Source organism: Oryza sativa, chromosome 2, assembly GCF_034140825.1.
Source record: "Oryza sativa Japonica Group chromosome 2, ASM3414082v1".
NCBI classification, from domain to species: domain Eukaryota; kingdom Viridiplantae; phylum Streptophyta; class Magnoliopsida; order Poales; family Poaceae; genus Oryza; species Oryza sativa.
The window spans coordinates 14,337,753-14,353,792 of record NC_089036.1 but is presented as its reverse complement, the minus strand read 5'-3'; the positions used below and the strand labels follow the sequence as shown (position 1 = coordinate 14,353,792).

General features: G+C 40.7%; 1 long non-coding RNA gene across 2 annotated transcripts; it reads right to left on the bottom strand.

Moving 5' to 3' along the window:
* Nucleotides 1–4,747: 4,747 nt before the first annotated feature.
* LOC107279897 (uncharacterized) lies at nucleotides 4,748–15,216 on the bottom strand. 2 transcript variants are annotated; one of them, XR_010739077.1, is made up of 4 exons: nucleotides 14,580–15,216; nucleotides 8,157–8,253; nucleotides 6,651–6,829; nucleotides 4,748–6,566 (listed from the first exon to the last, which is right to left on the bottom strand). It is a non-coding gene; the product is annotated as an uncharacterized lncRNA (long non-coding RNA). The 2 variants fall into 2 exon arrangements; XR_010739078.1 differs by lacking the exon at nucleotides 4,748–6,566 and adding an exon at nucleotides 11,735–11,862 and having other exon boundaries at nucleotides 6,595–6,829; nucleotides 14,580–15,059.
* Between the last annotated feature and the right edge of the window lie 824 nt (nucleotides 15,217–16,040).

The following is a 16,040-nucleotide window of genomic DNA, read 5'->3' as shown; positions in this document are numbered from 1 at the left end:
ATTTAATTTTTATTAAATTCTCCATGGTTAATTATACTCTCTGGAATTTTCTCGGATTTTTCGGAGCTCAATTCCTAATTTTAATCATACAAAGAGCAGTTCAGCAATTATTTAAATAATAAATTAATCCTTAAATGGTCTGATTATAATCTTGTTACGTACTTTGAGTGTCCAATTAGTTTCAGGATTCATGAAATTATTTGAGCATTGGAAGTATTTTTAACAATTTAAAGATCATTTTGGTGATTGATTTATTTGGAAAAGTAATAAAAATCCTCCTCCTCAGCTTGGGCCCTTTTCGGCCCATTCCTTCCTCCCTTCTCTCTGTTCCTCAGCCCAGCGTAAAGTCTAATCTCCTCCCTCTCGCTACAGTGCTTCTCCTACCTCCAGCCGGCTGGACAGAGGCCGTGTTCATCCCGATACCGGCGCCAATCTCCGCCGAATCCGGTCGCTTCGTTGCTTCCCTTCCAAAATTGATTGCAAAAACGGATTCCTCTCTATCTCCTCTATCTTATCCACAAGAAACCCCCATCAAATTCGTTATCTATCTCACGAATTTTGGCCGTTTTTATTCGGGTGAACTCGAGATAAATCCTAATTTCCTTCACCAAATCCATCTGTTCCCGAGGCGATCTCTCCCTCTTCCGACTATAAATAGAATCCCCTCGGCCTCCTCTTCGGTTTCCCCCTGTTTCCCGAAGTTTTCCCTAACCCTAGCCGCCTCCCCACGCTCGTCTTCTCTCTCCGTCGCCGGCAGTCGCTCCAGCCGCCGTTTGCCGTCGCCCTCCTACGCCGCCACCTCCCTCGGCTCCGCAAGGTCGAGCTCTACCCCGTCCACTGGTTTCCCTCTGCCAAATCCCGCCGGAAGCCGCTGTCACCGTGAAGGCCGAGTTCGCCACCCCTGTTTGATCTCCGGCCGAGCCTCCTCGCTGTTGCGGTCGTCACCCGTTCACCCCGAGGCCGTCGTCGGCATCGCAGCACCAAGCCTTAGCCCGTCCACCCCTCCGTTGCCGCCGCTCATCGCCGGAAAGCCGTCGCCATCGTCAACCCAAGGTCGCCGTCCTTCGGAGCTCGTCGCCGGCCATCTCCCTCGCCGTCTGTCGTCGCGTAAGTGGTGGTAAGGGTCGCCTTGATATCCTCTCTCTCTCCCGGTGCCCTCCGTTTGCATCATTGTACCGTGGTTCGCTGGTAACCGCCGTTCTTGTGCTCGCCGGCGTCGATCTGGCGTGGTAGCCATGTCATCGCTGACATCAGCGCTATCTTGGCCATCAAAATCAATATAAATCCTGTTATCCCTTTTCAATAGCATATTAGTTTTTTTTACTATATGTCGTCTACTAAATTCATTCCAATAATTTCCGGAGGATGTTTTAGTCTTTTATCTCAGATATAAATTATTTGTAAATTGTTTAATTAATTTGGAATAGTCTTTTCTTTAATAGGCTTTAATTGGAATTAATCTTGTAAAATTCATAACTAATCCATATGAAATCGGAATGAGGTCGTTCAAGTCTCTAAATTCATCTAAAATCATGATCTACATGTTTGTTTACTTTTTATGTACTGTTTATTTGGTTTTTATTAATCTTTTTCTTTGTTTTGCGTGTTAGCTTGTCGTTTCCGTTGTTGCGAAGGTTCATGAGTGCGTCGGAAGTGTTCAAGAAGACTAATTGAAGACCGATTATTGCAAGGCAAGTCACACAGATCCTAAACAACCCTTTGAGCATTCTGAACCCGTTTAAAGCTAATGTTTTATTTCAATTTATGCATTATTTTAGAATAGCATCGGGTGGTGAGCCTTTCCCAATTAATTAATGGCCGAAGATGACTTTATTTTCCTATGGGTTATAATTTGATTAGCTAGAACCTTATATATTGGTTTGGTTCAGCTAAATGCTATATATATATAATTGCTTAGCCATGCTTAGAAACATTAACTCATTAATGGGATGAATCATATTACATTATTTCTTATGGTTATATTTAATGGTAGCTCACGATGGTCAATCGTGCTATGATAATTAATTAATAACTAAAACCTGATTAATGGTGGGTTGTGAGCATATGGTTTTGAAGGTCGTGGTCATGACAATTAAGGATCGGTTCACAAGCTACTGTTGTGAGACATTAACCGTGCCAACCACAAGCCAGCGTGGGCAATGGCTTTACCTTTTGTATAGCATGGTTCATTACGGGGCACCAGACTGAGAAGCGGCGAGAAGTCCGTGGGGGTCGCTGGGGAGTCCATGCCTCTGTTTTTTTTTTTTGAGGGGGTGATTATGATCCAGGAATGGTGCACTATGGTGAGTTGTGTTGTGCGAGGGGTACTGTCACAGTTCCTTTCCGAGATACCGTGGTGGTATTGAGGCGCATGGTAACATGTCGTGGAGCTGTGTCTTGTGGGTACAGTGGTACACCTCTGGCCAGAGTAAAACTATTCGAATAGCCGTGCCCGCGGTTATGGGCGGGTTAAGCAGTCTTTTTCGTGATTAGTCTCATACCTCTCACAATAATTATTAATGCTATAATTGGTAATAATTTGTTTACCTCCTGGTTTGGAGTTAGATCTGTGCAGCCGGGTTTGGTTGTTCAGAATGGTTGGGCCTGAGCAGCATGGGTGTGCTGTTCAGTGTTGATTAAAATTGATGATTACTCTACTGTTTTACTATTCTTAAATATTTGCTAAATGCTGCTTTTGCAAATGAGCCTATATTATGCCATCCTTTGGTATCCTTGTGCATTTGCATATTTGTTGTGTGGCTTGTTGAGTATGTCATATGCTCACCTTGCAATAATCAATCAACCTCAGTTGAAGAAAAAGGATCCAGAAGGAGAAGACATTTGGCTTATACCCCAGTTGAGCTGCCTGTGGGAGTGGAGCTGAAGCCATCGCTAGACTGTTATTCCGCTGTTGTTTTTCTTTTGGTTTGTAAGTATGTAACGTTATTATTATGATAGATTTGTATATTAAATTATCAGTTTGTGTACCTCGGCTGATTCCTGGACGAGGAATCTATGCACAAATTAGTTCGGAAATTACTAGTGAATTTCTGAGCGTGACAAAAGACAAGTGTGGGGGTGATCTTGCACATCAACGCTATAACCAAAGCAAGATCACCCTAGAAGTGATGAGCCATGACAAACCACACAAGGGGAATTGATGTAGTCAAACCCAATGAGGGGTCAGTTGAACCTCCAGTTCGGCTGAACCACCTCTATCGTGAATCGTCCTCTGTTTTATACAGAGCGCAGGTTTGCACAATTTTTCCTTTGGAAATCCATTCTATCTTGAGTTTAATTTGATTATCAATTCTAAAATATCGAAGATAATTAAACTCAAGCTAGAGATGGTACAATTAGAGTTTATGGTCTCCCTGAAAATAACATGCATGCCTATTATTCTTTGCTCATTACTTGTTGCTTGTGGTGACATATCCAATAGGGACCCCATGTTATCTAGGTAATTAATGAATGAAATATAGTCTGATGATAGAAATCCTGCTCTTCATGTGGCACACTTGGGAATTTTATAAAAAGAAAAAAAAACATATAATGATGCTAAACTCCTCATTGATATTTTTATTCCCACTAGAGCCATAGGTTGATCATTCATGATTAGCTTGCTACATACGCTGCTTGTCATTACATTGAGCGTTGTCAAGTTTTGTGACCCTAGTGAAATGCTTTTCATACTTTCATGGTCAAGATCACATACACTCCAAATACACCCACCAATGCTTGACTTCTACACTGGAAGTTAGCATTGCTCATTTGTCATTCATTTCATCCATAGTCCACAAAATAAATACTCCATGTCATTTATGCATCTTCCTCCAAAGTTCTTTCAAAAAGAGAGATAGAGAGAGAGGCATGGCTATGAAAAAGAAAGAAAAAAATGCTCATACAAGTATGGAGCATGATGATGAAAAAAAAAAGAAAGAAAGAAAAGAAAAAAAAGAGATAGCCATGCATTCTCCCAAATTTCAAAAGAGAATAAATGGAGGAGGAGGTATACAAAAAGGAGTTATTTTTATTTTCCTTTTTCCACTCACAAATTTACCACACACATATACATGCACATTCTTGACTAGAAAGTATGACTAGTATTTCCATGGATCCTTTATTTGACTTTGCAATATATGTGATGCAAGTAATGCTCTTCTCTTTTCCATACTCTGAGCTCCACATAAGCCTTATTAGATGGTAGGAAAAGAAAAGGCACAATCATATGCCTTTGTGGGGAATCATACACCTTGAGTGATCAAGAGAATAAATTGAGGAGCAAACCGAAGTTATAATTTTGTGTTACTTGAGAAAAAACCCCAAGTTGTTCTTCATGAAAAGTTAGGGTGACTTAAGTCAAGATTGTTCCATTTCTCAATTGTTCAAGATTGCATAGTAGACACTACAAAGATCCTCAAGTACAGGTATGACTTTGAATAATTTGTTTGCATGATTGTTAGTAAGGAAGTCATAACTCTATTGTAGAGTCCATAGCCTTCACTCTAGACGAGCAAAGGTTAAGTGTGGGGGTGTTGTTGACGGTCCTTAAATCATAATATCTAACCGTCAATACCTACATATAATGAAATAAAACATGGTATCCAACTTAGTGGTAGGTATTATTACTAATCATTTCCACTAGTGTTGGTGAAATATGTGTATGCAGGTAATTTGAGGAGAAAACACATCCGTCATATGACAAAATGCACCTCCGCGCATTCAGGACGCGTTTACACGGATTAGAGGCCCAATAAGTCAATAAAAACCATTTAGAATTAGGCCAAAACATAGTCCAGGTTGTTGGAGGCCCAATAAGCAACCCCCTGGCCGAAGGAGGGGCCGGGAGGAGAGTTTTTGGGTTCCCCTCACTCTCTACCTTATTCTAATGTACAAAAGATACAATAGAGCCTCTTGTAATTCAGCTCAAAGTTGTGTGTTGTGAAGTGTGAAGGAGAGCTCTATTTATAGCCTCCATATGATGGTTACAGCTATGGGAATTGTCCAAAACGCCCTCAACCGTCATTGGGAAGGCATCAACAACGTACACGTGGAGGGCCAGGATGAGAGGAGGCTGTGGTGGTTCGGCTGAACCCTGGTCCCCGCCTCCTGGCCTCTCCTTTGGTAGGGACACTGACTGGTGGGCCCTGATGACGGTTATGGCAGTTATGGCCTGTTCCATGGAGGTTTCACCTGATTTGTGGGCCCTCCAATCCGTGTGCTCGCGCCTGATTGGCTGGAGGTGTGTTTCTTTGCATGCCGGGTGTGTTTTCTTCTTAAAATCCCTGCATACACATATTTCACCAACACTAGTGGAATTGATTAGTAATAATCCCTACCACTATGTTGGTTTCCACATTTTATTCCATTATATGCAGGCATTGACGGTCAAATATTATGACTTAAGGACCGTCAACACTGTTGCTGTGGAATAGGCAAATGTTGTCCCATGGTTATCTACGGAATCGGCTCAACTATCGGTTGCCTTGGTCTAAACATAGATGCGACTCGGTCCAGAGAGATTCGAACAACCCTACATTCATAACCAGGTATTTAGAAGTGCATTTGTTGTCTTTTAGATTACATATTTACTATATTGCAAATTGATCGTATGCGATAACAAAATTAACTCTAAACGGTAAAATTGAAACCACTTCTACTTGAACAACAACTTGAATAGAAGTATACATGTTTAATAATTTATTCAAATACTTGTTTATTTATCACCAACAAATATAAATTTTGTGGAATTTTAGCTCTCCGTTTTGACCTCCTGAAATTTCAATATAACTTTCAGCCTAACTAATTTCATCTTTTCACCAGATTTAAAATACTTGGAATTTATGTGTGAAACTTTGAAAAATGGAACCTATAAACCAACACCTATCACCACACCATATTCCTGAATTTTTGAACAAGTTTTACCTAGACAAATCGAATTTACCATGAGAGGGAAAGAAAATAAATCCTGGAAATTGAAAGAACGAATCTATACTCAGTTTTTCACCCACCTCTCTCACCCTCATAGACAGCCATGTCTTGGGTCCACTTGTCACTGACCTTGGGTGCCTCTTAAACCCCACAACACACCCATGGGCGTGCTCCCACCTCAGAACTTAAGGGGGGCAGAGAAAACCCCTTCTTCTTCCTCCCCATTCATTTTTTTTCGAAAGGATTCCCTTTCATTTTCACTGCCTGTTCTTTCTTTTCCTCCTCAAGCTGAGTTCACATCTAACTTCTCCTCCCCAAACCCCATCCAATAGCCCAAGATCAATCCATGCATGTTAGACCACAACAATCCCCATCATCCAAGCTTTCCATCCATCCCAACATCTTGCACATGCATGGAGAGTTGAGAGAGATCGAGAAGGAATAAGAGAGTGGTGGTTTCAGCCTACAGGGCAGCAACAGCAGCATTTTGTTTTCCTCCATTTGGTGAGCTTCCTTTTCATCCATGGTGCCTCTTTTGAATTCCCTCCATGTTGAACATCTATAGCATAACGTTGTCCACTGTAGACCCCCGATTTTGGAAATCGGAAATCTTCTGTGTTTATCCGTACCAATCCCTGGATCAGTAGTTGGTACACACATACATAGTTGAATCACAACATATCACGAATGAATTCAGGCTAAAAGAGTTAAATACTTACATTAGGGCCAGGTAGCCCGTCAACTATCAGATAACAGCAGCGGAAGACCAAATAATATAAGGGCCCGGTTAACATGCCACAGGCAGTCGACTGGGGAACGAGACCTAGAACCAGACCGCACTCCGATCATCTTGTTGGATACGCAAGCGTACCGACAAGGGCTTCTCTTCAACACTCTCCTAAAAGATGTATAAATAGCAAGAGTGAGTACCAACCGTACTCAGCAAGCCACCACAACAACAATGCATATGATAGAGGGTATTTCAAGGAATAGCCACGGTTCTTTTGCGCAAAGCAAGTTTTGCAATTCTTTTCATAAGCCTAAGACCTAGCATAGACTGATCAAATTTTAGTACCAGTGTTCACATTAAACAATGACGGTTCTGTCCACCATCCATTGTGATCCCAAGGATAGCTTCCCGCCATTGAGTCGTCATGGTTTTCTGAGGACGTCCACCTTCCCTCCTCTCAGGAAGTGGCTCCATCAGCATAAAAATCATCATGCAATATCCCATCCCACACAAGTTAAGAATTTAGAGTCTAGCCAAGTGTAATACATGTCCCAGTGCTCAATAACCGCGAGCACGGCTATTCGAATAGATTTGGTTTACTCACACTGCAGTGGATGTACACTTTACCCGCACTCCGCGACTACCCAACACATGAGCCTCGTCCCAACACATGAGACGCGTCACGGCAAAGCTTTTCGATAACCTCGCATTGGCAGTACCCGCTCCATGAACTTAAATCCTCATGCACTCTAGGCGTCCATGTTTCTAGCAGTGAGAGGAGTTCTGGCGCTCCCGGGAAAGAGAAGTCTCACACACATATTAAATTATGGTTCAAGTTAAGTTCTCTCTCTCACACACTCATGGCAATCCTACCAATGGCGACACCGATGTAGGGCACGCCTCTCGGCCCTACCTCAACGGCTGTCCCACAGTAGCGCACCTACCTCACTCAGGGGTGAACCATCTATGCAGGGATACTGCCTCCGCTCGGCTATCTAATCCGCTAGGTCTATACCCATTCGAGAAGTACGGTTGTACGGGGGTCGTTTCATGCTTAACTTCATGGCTCGGTCCTTAATTGACCGGGGACAGTACTAGCCTTTTCCAGATACCACCCAAATCCTCCGTCCGCCCCAGTCGAAAACGGTTGTTTAGTTTTATTTCTCCTTTCACAAATCATGTCATCAACATCATGGCAGTGTGGCGCTCATGTCTCCACATGCCGCATCTCAATTACCTTCCCAAAGGTAATTGCCCAAGCATATAGCATTTGATAAATATGGGTATGCATGATTCTAGAATAGCACTTCTAAGCAATTGTCATAATTGACTAGGGACTCATACGTAAACATGGTTACGAAGGAATAAGGGGTAAACAATAATCAAGGCATGGCATAATCACAAGTAGGATGTTCATCATTGCATGCAATTTTATTTGTAAATAAAATAATTTCGCAATTGGGATCAACATGTTCAAAGAATAGTGATGACTTGCCTGCGCATGATAGTCCTTATTCTTGATATAATTATTGTTCAACCTTCACCTCCTGGAAGTTGTAGATGTTGCCTTACAACTGACCGATACACAATTTCTATAATACGCGAGAAAAACCAATATTCAAGCAACATTCAAATATGCACAAACAAAATATATTTGATGAGGTCGAACCTAGGGTTGCTCATTTTATTCGCGCTTGCTGATGGATTCCAACATGCTAAGGGCTAAAGTTTCTTAATCTTTCTGTTGTCATGGTGGTCTATTTAGGAGCTAGCCAACGTAGTATAAATGAGATACATATCTGGCTAATATGTGGTTTAGTCTAGCTAAAGGCTATGGAAGGATTATGGCTACACATGCATCGATCTAAATAAAATGGTCATATACTAGAGGTTCTGTTGTCGTCGGATGGATTTGGGATCAAGCAATTAATCGCAGGGAACCATTTGTATTATTATTTTATTGATGGAGGCTTTGCTTTAATTATGAAAATATTTTACTTGTCACAATAAATTAGAAAAGGTTAATAATTATCCATGCTTTGTATGTTAGAGTTGTTTAGGTTAATCATATTATGGTTACAGATTATCCCATCACATAATTTTACAATGAATAATCCTAATTTACAATTGAACTATAATTATATGAGATCAAGATTTATAACTAGTATTTATCTAATATTCATGTTTGTCATATAGTCCCTCTAATTTAATATATGCAACAAGCAAATTAATACTATACCGTATAGCTATAATGGGATGTACAGTATAGGTGTGTGCACAATATCTTAATATTGAATCATTTATTTGAATAGTTGCTATTTCCTACGAGCTACACAGTACATGTGATTTTAAGTGGATTTATGAGTGAGTTACCGTCTATACAACTTAAGGGTCGATTTCCAACCTACACATATACTACTGTATAGGAAATGCCGTTAATTAATTTCGTGCGGGTGATTTTAGTCACACTAGCTCTGTTATTATCTCTCATAAACAAGTTAAAGACTCATCTATGTGTGTTCAACTTTTAGTCGCAAAGTATGAGGCTAAACATTATTTATACAATTTGGACGTCACGAGTATAATTATATATTGACATATATTAATAAATGGCACTAGTATTTCCTATGCTTTAATTAATTTGAAACAATGCTCCTAATTAGTTTACATAGGTTTTACAGTGAGAAAGCGTGTTAAAGACAATTATTTGACATCTACTTTACAGTACAATATCAATTTTATTTATTAGCACATTTTTAAGTTAACTATTATGCATCATCTTGATATTAATTATTTAATAATTATAAATATATTTTATCAAATAAATAGTGAATTATATACCATTGGAAAGCTTATGAATTTAGATGAATTTAGGTTCAAGTTTCACTCAAATCAGAGCTAAAATGAATAAGTTATGCTAGTGTAAAGATTCAAATTTGAATTAATTCTAATAATTACGAAATGGTACTGTTCCTAATTCATTTATTTATAATACAACCTTATCCACAAGCTATAGTGACTGACAGGTGGGGTCTTCCTATTTCTTTTCTTTTATTTTACTTTTCTTTCTAAAGGAATCCATACGGGCAAATGACAGGTGGGCCTAACTCCTTTGACTAGGGTCAAACCGGCCATTAAACCCGGTAGGGCCCGCTTGTCATAGACTCGAAACTATAAACTCTCCATAACTAGATTTTTAACGACCCGGACCTACATGTAATAGACTTAACTAATAAAGATTAAGAAGGGGATTACTATTTACTAATCACGTGGGGCCCACTCTAACCTCTCTTCTCTATTCTCTTTTCTCTCTCTGCTTTCTCTGTTTTCTCCTCTCTCTCTCTCTCTCACGGCCGAGCGGCGCGGCTACCGGCGACGAAGGGAGGCGGGAGGGCTTACTGGACCGGCGGCGACGGCGGCGAGGACACGGCGGCGGGGTGCGGCGTGGCGGCGGCGAGACGCCGGGGCATGGCAGCGGCGGCGCGGCGGCGGAATGCGGCGTCGGTGGAGGGGAAGAAAGAGCAAAAAGGGGAGAAGATGGGGGGAATGGCGTGGGGAGGGAAGGGAAAGGGGGGGTATTTATAGGGCTCGGGGGAGGGGTGGCCGGCTTTAAACGTCGACGGGATGGCGCGGCGACGCGGGGCTCGGGGCGATGGTGACGCGCGGCGTTGGGATGGCGAGCGCGACGACAACAGTGCGCGGCGCGGGCGGGGCTCGAGGCGGTGATGGCGACGGCGGTGACGCGATAGCGCAGCAGTGGCGCGGGGATCAAGGGTGACGGCGTTGCGATGGAGCGCGGCGCGGCGATAGGACGGCGCTCGGCGCGGCAGTGGCGACGGGACGGCGATGGTGACGGCACGCGGCGCGGTGATGATGACGACGTGATGGCGACGGCGACGTGACGCGCGGAGGGGTGGGGCTCCAGGCGACGCGATCGGAGACGGCGACGGCGCGTGACACGATGGGACGCGAGGGGGCGCGGCAGCGCGCGCAGAGCGAAGCAACGGCGCGCGGCACGTCTGAGCGACGGCGACGGCGACACGATGGGGTGCGGCGGCGCGGGGCGCAAGGCAGCGGCGCGGCAGGGCTAGGCGCGACACGGCAAGGCAGGGCAAGGCTAGGCGCAGCGCGGGCAGGGGGAGGGCGGCGATGGGACAGGGTTGAGCACCTAGGGGGCAATGAACAGTGCTAGCCGATTTATTTGGATTTTATTAGATGTTTTTTCTAATTTAGAAAATGGACTATTGCCACCTATTTTGTTACAATGTGTTTCACACAAAATCTATGTTATTCCATCAAAATTTATATTCAAATTTAATATTGAACATATCCTTATTATTATTATATATTTTTCTGAGTTTTCCTATTTTCTTACTTTTAAGGCTTTGGTTGATTTATAAATTGAGAAAAGTTGCAAATTAATTTTTTATTTACTCCTAAGCATTTGGGTGACCGTATTAAGTGTTCAATGTGAATTTGCCCAAAATTTAATACTGTCCAATATTTAAGGTTTATTAAAGATTCTATAATTTCCTATATTTGGGATTTTGGTATTTATCTGTTTTCACACATATTGGTTTATCTTCTTGGATTGGTTTTACCACCACATGGATTTCTATAATTTAGCATTTGTGATTCAATTCAAATTATATAATATCTAATTATTTTTTCCCAGTAAAACTATTCTATAGATAGAGTTCCATTTATTTGAACGATTATCATTTCCTAAGTGTTTATATTTCATGGCACGCATCACATGTTCAAGTATTTAATATTTGATCCATAAATTAAATTAGTAATTAACCTTCCCTTTTTATGGCTTTGTTTTCTTGTGCGTAAATATTTATAGGGTTCATAATAAATATCTTATTATTATAATTATTACTTAGTTGTATAACTTTAGTTTAATTTTCCATTGTGACAATTTATAGTTTGGCAAGCAAAAGCAACCATAACATCCAGCATGATGCAAAAATTTTAAAAAGTTCAAAATTCTAGTGATTTTGATTGTCTTGAATTTTCAGGGTGTTACATCCACTCCATTGCTGTAGCTAGAAGGTAGCTGCAACTCACCCCGAGTTCATCTCTTTTGATTTCGGTTGAAGCAGCCCTAGGCAACGTCTCTTGCCGTCAGCCCGAGGCCTTGCTCCGTCTCTTGCCATCAGCCCGAGGCCTTAGCCTCGCACAACCCTACGTCCAGGCTGTTGCCATGTGAGCGAAATCCGGTGGAAGTTGGAGAAAAGGGGAGTGAAACTAGAAATCGATTTCTGAGATAGCTATTGAGCTGAATGAGTATGAACTTTAAAAATCCATAACTAATTCATATGAACTCCGAATTCAGTGAACCAAATTCCTATAGATTCATAAAAATGACCAACTTTTGTACTGGTTTTCCCAGTAAAAATATAAATAGCTATATGTCTCCCTTGTGTGGTCTAGCTCTTAATAATTTCGTAAGAAATTATTGGTAAAAGCTAAAATTGCAAACCAATTTTGTTGAGCTTATATTTTAGTAATCTTTGCTATTGTGAAGTTTTTGGTAAAACTACCTCTTAAATCTTGTTTAGGACTTTATTTAGCATTCCCATGATTTTAACTTGTAAAACCCATATATGAATAATGACAACACATATAGCTATGAAATATTTTTTCTTAGAACCTGTGAGTGATGTACTTTACTCTAAAAATAATCATTATTATGAAATCTTGGTTTGAAATGCATGTTTCTTGTAATGTACTAAAGGAAACATTAATATTTACAGAACTGCCATTTTCAGCACCTTAGAGCTTGTCATTTTCATATCTCCCAAACCATAAGTGATAATCTTGTGATTCTTTCATCTAAATTCAAGTTAAAATATGATCTACCCACTGTATTTATTTCATAATTTATTGATCATTTTGCATGTGCATGTTTATTTGGCTCTTATTCGCATATTGCTTCTTTTCGGTAGATTCAGAGAATACGGAGAGTAACGAGCCATATCCAGAGGAGGATAGTGACTACCCTCAGCAGCAAGGCAAGCACCTAAGCATATAGAACCTATGCTTTCTCTAAAAATGATTTGTTTGCAATCTATACGTATATATATATATATATATGCATGCATTGCCTAGATATTAATATTGTCGGTTTATGGTGTATGGGTAGAACCTATTTATGCATTTAGTTCTTGTGATATTGCTATCCTTATACCCTATTACCACTAGTCGGGATTACTTGGGATGTCTTATTCATTAATGCTTAGCCATGCTTAGTGCTAATAGAACTATAGGGATGGACAATGTTGTTAATTGTGGTATATAGACAACTTGCATTATTGGGCATAAAACTTGAGCACTTACACAAAATAATGGTTGATGAAATATGTTGGACTTGGACGGGTGATAGGGCGATGATGGGAGGTTGGTTTCCCCTGATGCAAGTAGCCCCGTCTAGGTCATTAAGGACCGAACATTTTGACTTCTAATCAAGCACCCTACGTACTTACCACATATCTTATTTGGGACCGGCTTGTTCTTACTAGTTCTACTGTGATCATTTATACCACTGTCACATCCTGATTTTTGTTTTAGGATTTATAAATTATTTAATAAATTATTATTAGAATTTATATTAAATGTTCACTAATTTACAAGAAGTTAAATGTGGGAAATAAAATTTCCTAAATATAAAGCATGGCTGGATTTAATTTTTATTAAATTCTCCATGGTTAATTATACTCTCTGGAATTTTCTTGGATTTTTCGGAGCTCAATTCCTAATTTTAATCTTACAAACAACATTTCAGTAATTATCCACATATTAAATTAATCATTAAATGGTCTAATTATAATCTTGTTAAGTACTTCGAGTGTCCAAGTATTTTCAGGATTTTTCTTGAAATTATTTGAGCATTGGAAGTATTTTTAACAATTCAAAGATCATTTCAGTGATTAATTTAATTGGAAAAGTAATTAAAATTCCTCTTTTCCTTTTCGGGCCGAAACAGGAAAAGTTCTATCTTTCTTGGCCCAATCTCCTCTTTTCCTGAAGGTCGTGCTCGCGAACCGGTCCTTAATTGTTATGAGTACGATCTTCAAAACCATGTGCTCACAACCCACCATTGACAAGTTTTAATTATCAATTAATTATCATAACACGATTAACCTTCGTGAGCTACCATTAAATATAACCATAAATAATAATGTAGAATGATCCATCCCATTAATGAGCTAATGTTTCTAAGCATAGCTAAGCAATTATATATATATATATATATATATATATATATATATATATATATATATATATATATATATATATATATATATATATATAGCTTTTAGCTGAACCAAACTAATATATAAGGTTCAAACTAATCAATTTGTTATCCAAGGTATCAAGGAATAGGATAATCAATGCAAACTGGCCATAACAAAGGAATAGGTTCACACCACCCGGTGACATTCGAAAAATAAATACACAGTTGAAATAAATAGAGAATTTAAATATAGGATCAACATGGTCAAAGGATTGTGTTTGGGATCTATGTGACTTGCTTTGCAATAATCGGTCTTCAATTAGTCTTCTTGAACACTTCCGACGCACTCACGAACCTTCGCAACGACGAAAACGACAAGCTAACACGCAAAACGAGGAAAAAGACTAATAAAAACCAAATAGATCATGATTTTAGATGAATTTAGAGACTTGAACGGCCTCATTCCGAGTTCATCTGAATTAGTTACGAATTTTACAAGATTAAACTGATTTTAGCCTTATACAGAAAAGGATTAACGATTTATTTCAGAAAAGAAAAGGGCTTTATGACATCATCACCGGAACAAGGCACTGGACCACACGGCCACCGGCGCTAGAGGACTCGGCCGGACCAACCGAGGGCATCTACGCGAAGGGGATGACGAGACAAACTCACCAAGGGGCGGCACGACGACGAACGACGATGGAAGACGACCAGCGACGAGCTCCGAACGGCGGCGAAGTCGGGACGACGACGACGGCGACTTTCCGGCGACGAGCAGCGGCAACGGAGGGGTGGACGGGCTTCTCCTCGGTGCTGCGATGCCGAGGGAGGTGGCGGCACAGGTTGGGGACGAGGCGACTGCTAGGGGCGGCTGGAGCGGCTGCCGGCGGTGGACAGAGAAGACGAACGCGGCGACGACGCTACAAGCGACGGTGGAGAGAGGTAGAGGTGCCAGCCGAAAGAGGAGAGGGAGGGGACTCTATTTATAGCCATGGGAGAGAGATCGATCCAACAACGAGAGAATCGGAGCCGGGATTTTCTAGGGTTTGGTTTGGAGAGATAAACACGAATCGAGCTAGATTCCGCGTTGATTCTTCGGGATAAAGTCCGATTCTTGGGGGAAAGGATAGAGGAGGATAAGAGGAATATTTCCCCTCAACTAATTTTGAAATAACACGAGAGAGGAGACCGGATTTGGAGGGGAAATCGACGGCAATGGCGGCATCGGGCTCTGTCTCCAGCCGGCTGGAGGTTGAAGATGCCACTGTAGCGGCAGGGAGGAAAAGTAGACTCTGTAGATGGTAGATGCACGGGCGTCATGACAGAACACACATTTTCATTGCATGTACCATAGAATCGTAATGTTGGTGTTAGCCTTACAAATATATCATATTAAAAAATATAAACATTATGAGTAGGCTACCAAATCCAATTGTTGAGGCTGTCTGAATCTTATCGTTCTTACTGATCTGTTCACAGTTGTCACGGTCTTTTGGAACATTGATTTCATTTTGGTTAACAGCGGCACGCTTGTTTGTCAACTTGGTATCAATTAGATTAGTTATATCGGCAAAAGGACCTAAGGGAGGTATTTGTAAAATTAGGAGGAAAAAATATCTCAATCAAGCAATGACTATGACTATGTCTGGGTGGATGAAAGTCGGACATGATCTTTTCAACGATCTTGAGGCGGAATCCCTACCATTGTTATCCATTGCAAGTAACTTCTTCATATTTTAAATGCAACTCTACAAAAATCAATTTTTGGTATCAATTAAATCCTCATAAGCTCATAACAAATTCGACTTTTCCTCTCTAACTATAACTGAAATATATAGATTATGATGTGGGGATCATGACGTGAAAGAGCTACCAGAAAGGTAGATGGGTAAACTGCACAGCAGAAAATTAAGACAAAAACATGGTGCATGTACTGAAATGGATTTCTTAATACCATAATATATAGAAGACACTAAGCAATAACAGAGAATCAAATCAACTTCACCATTGCACCTATATGCTTGAATATATGAATGATAAAACCGATCCCAAAAATAAGGAAATAAGAATCAGGGTCATGCGGAGAAGAGACATTTTATTCAGTGCCCCTATTCTGTAATGATTCTTGTTCAG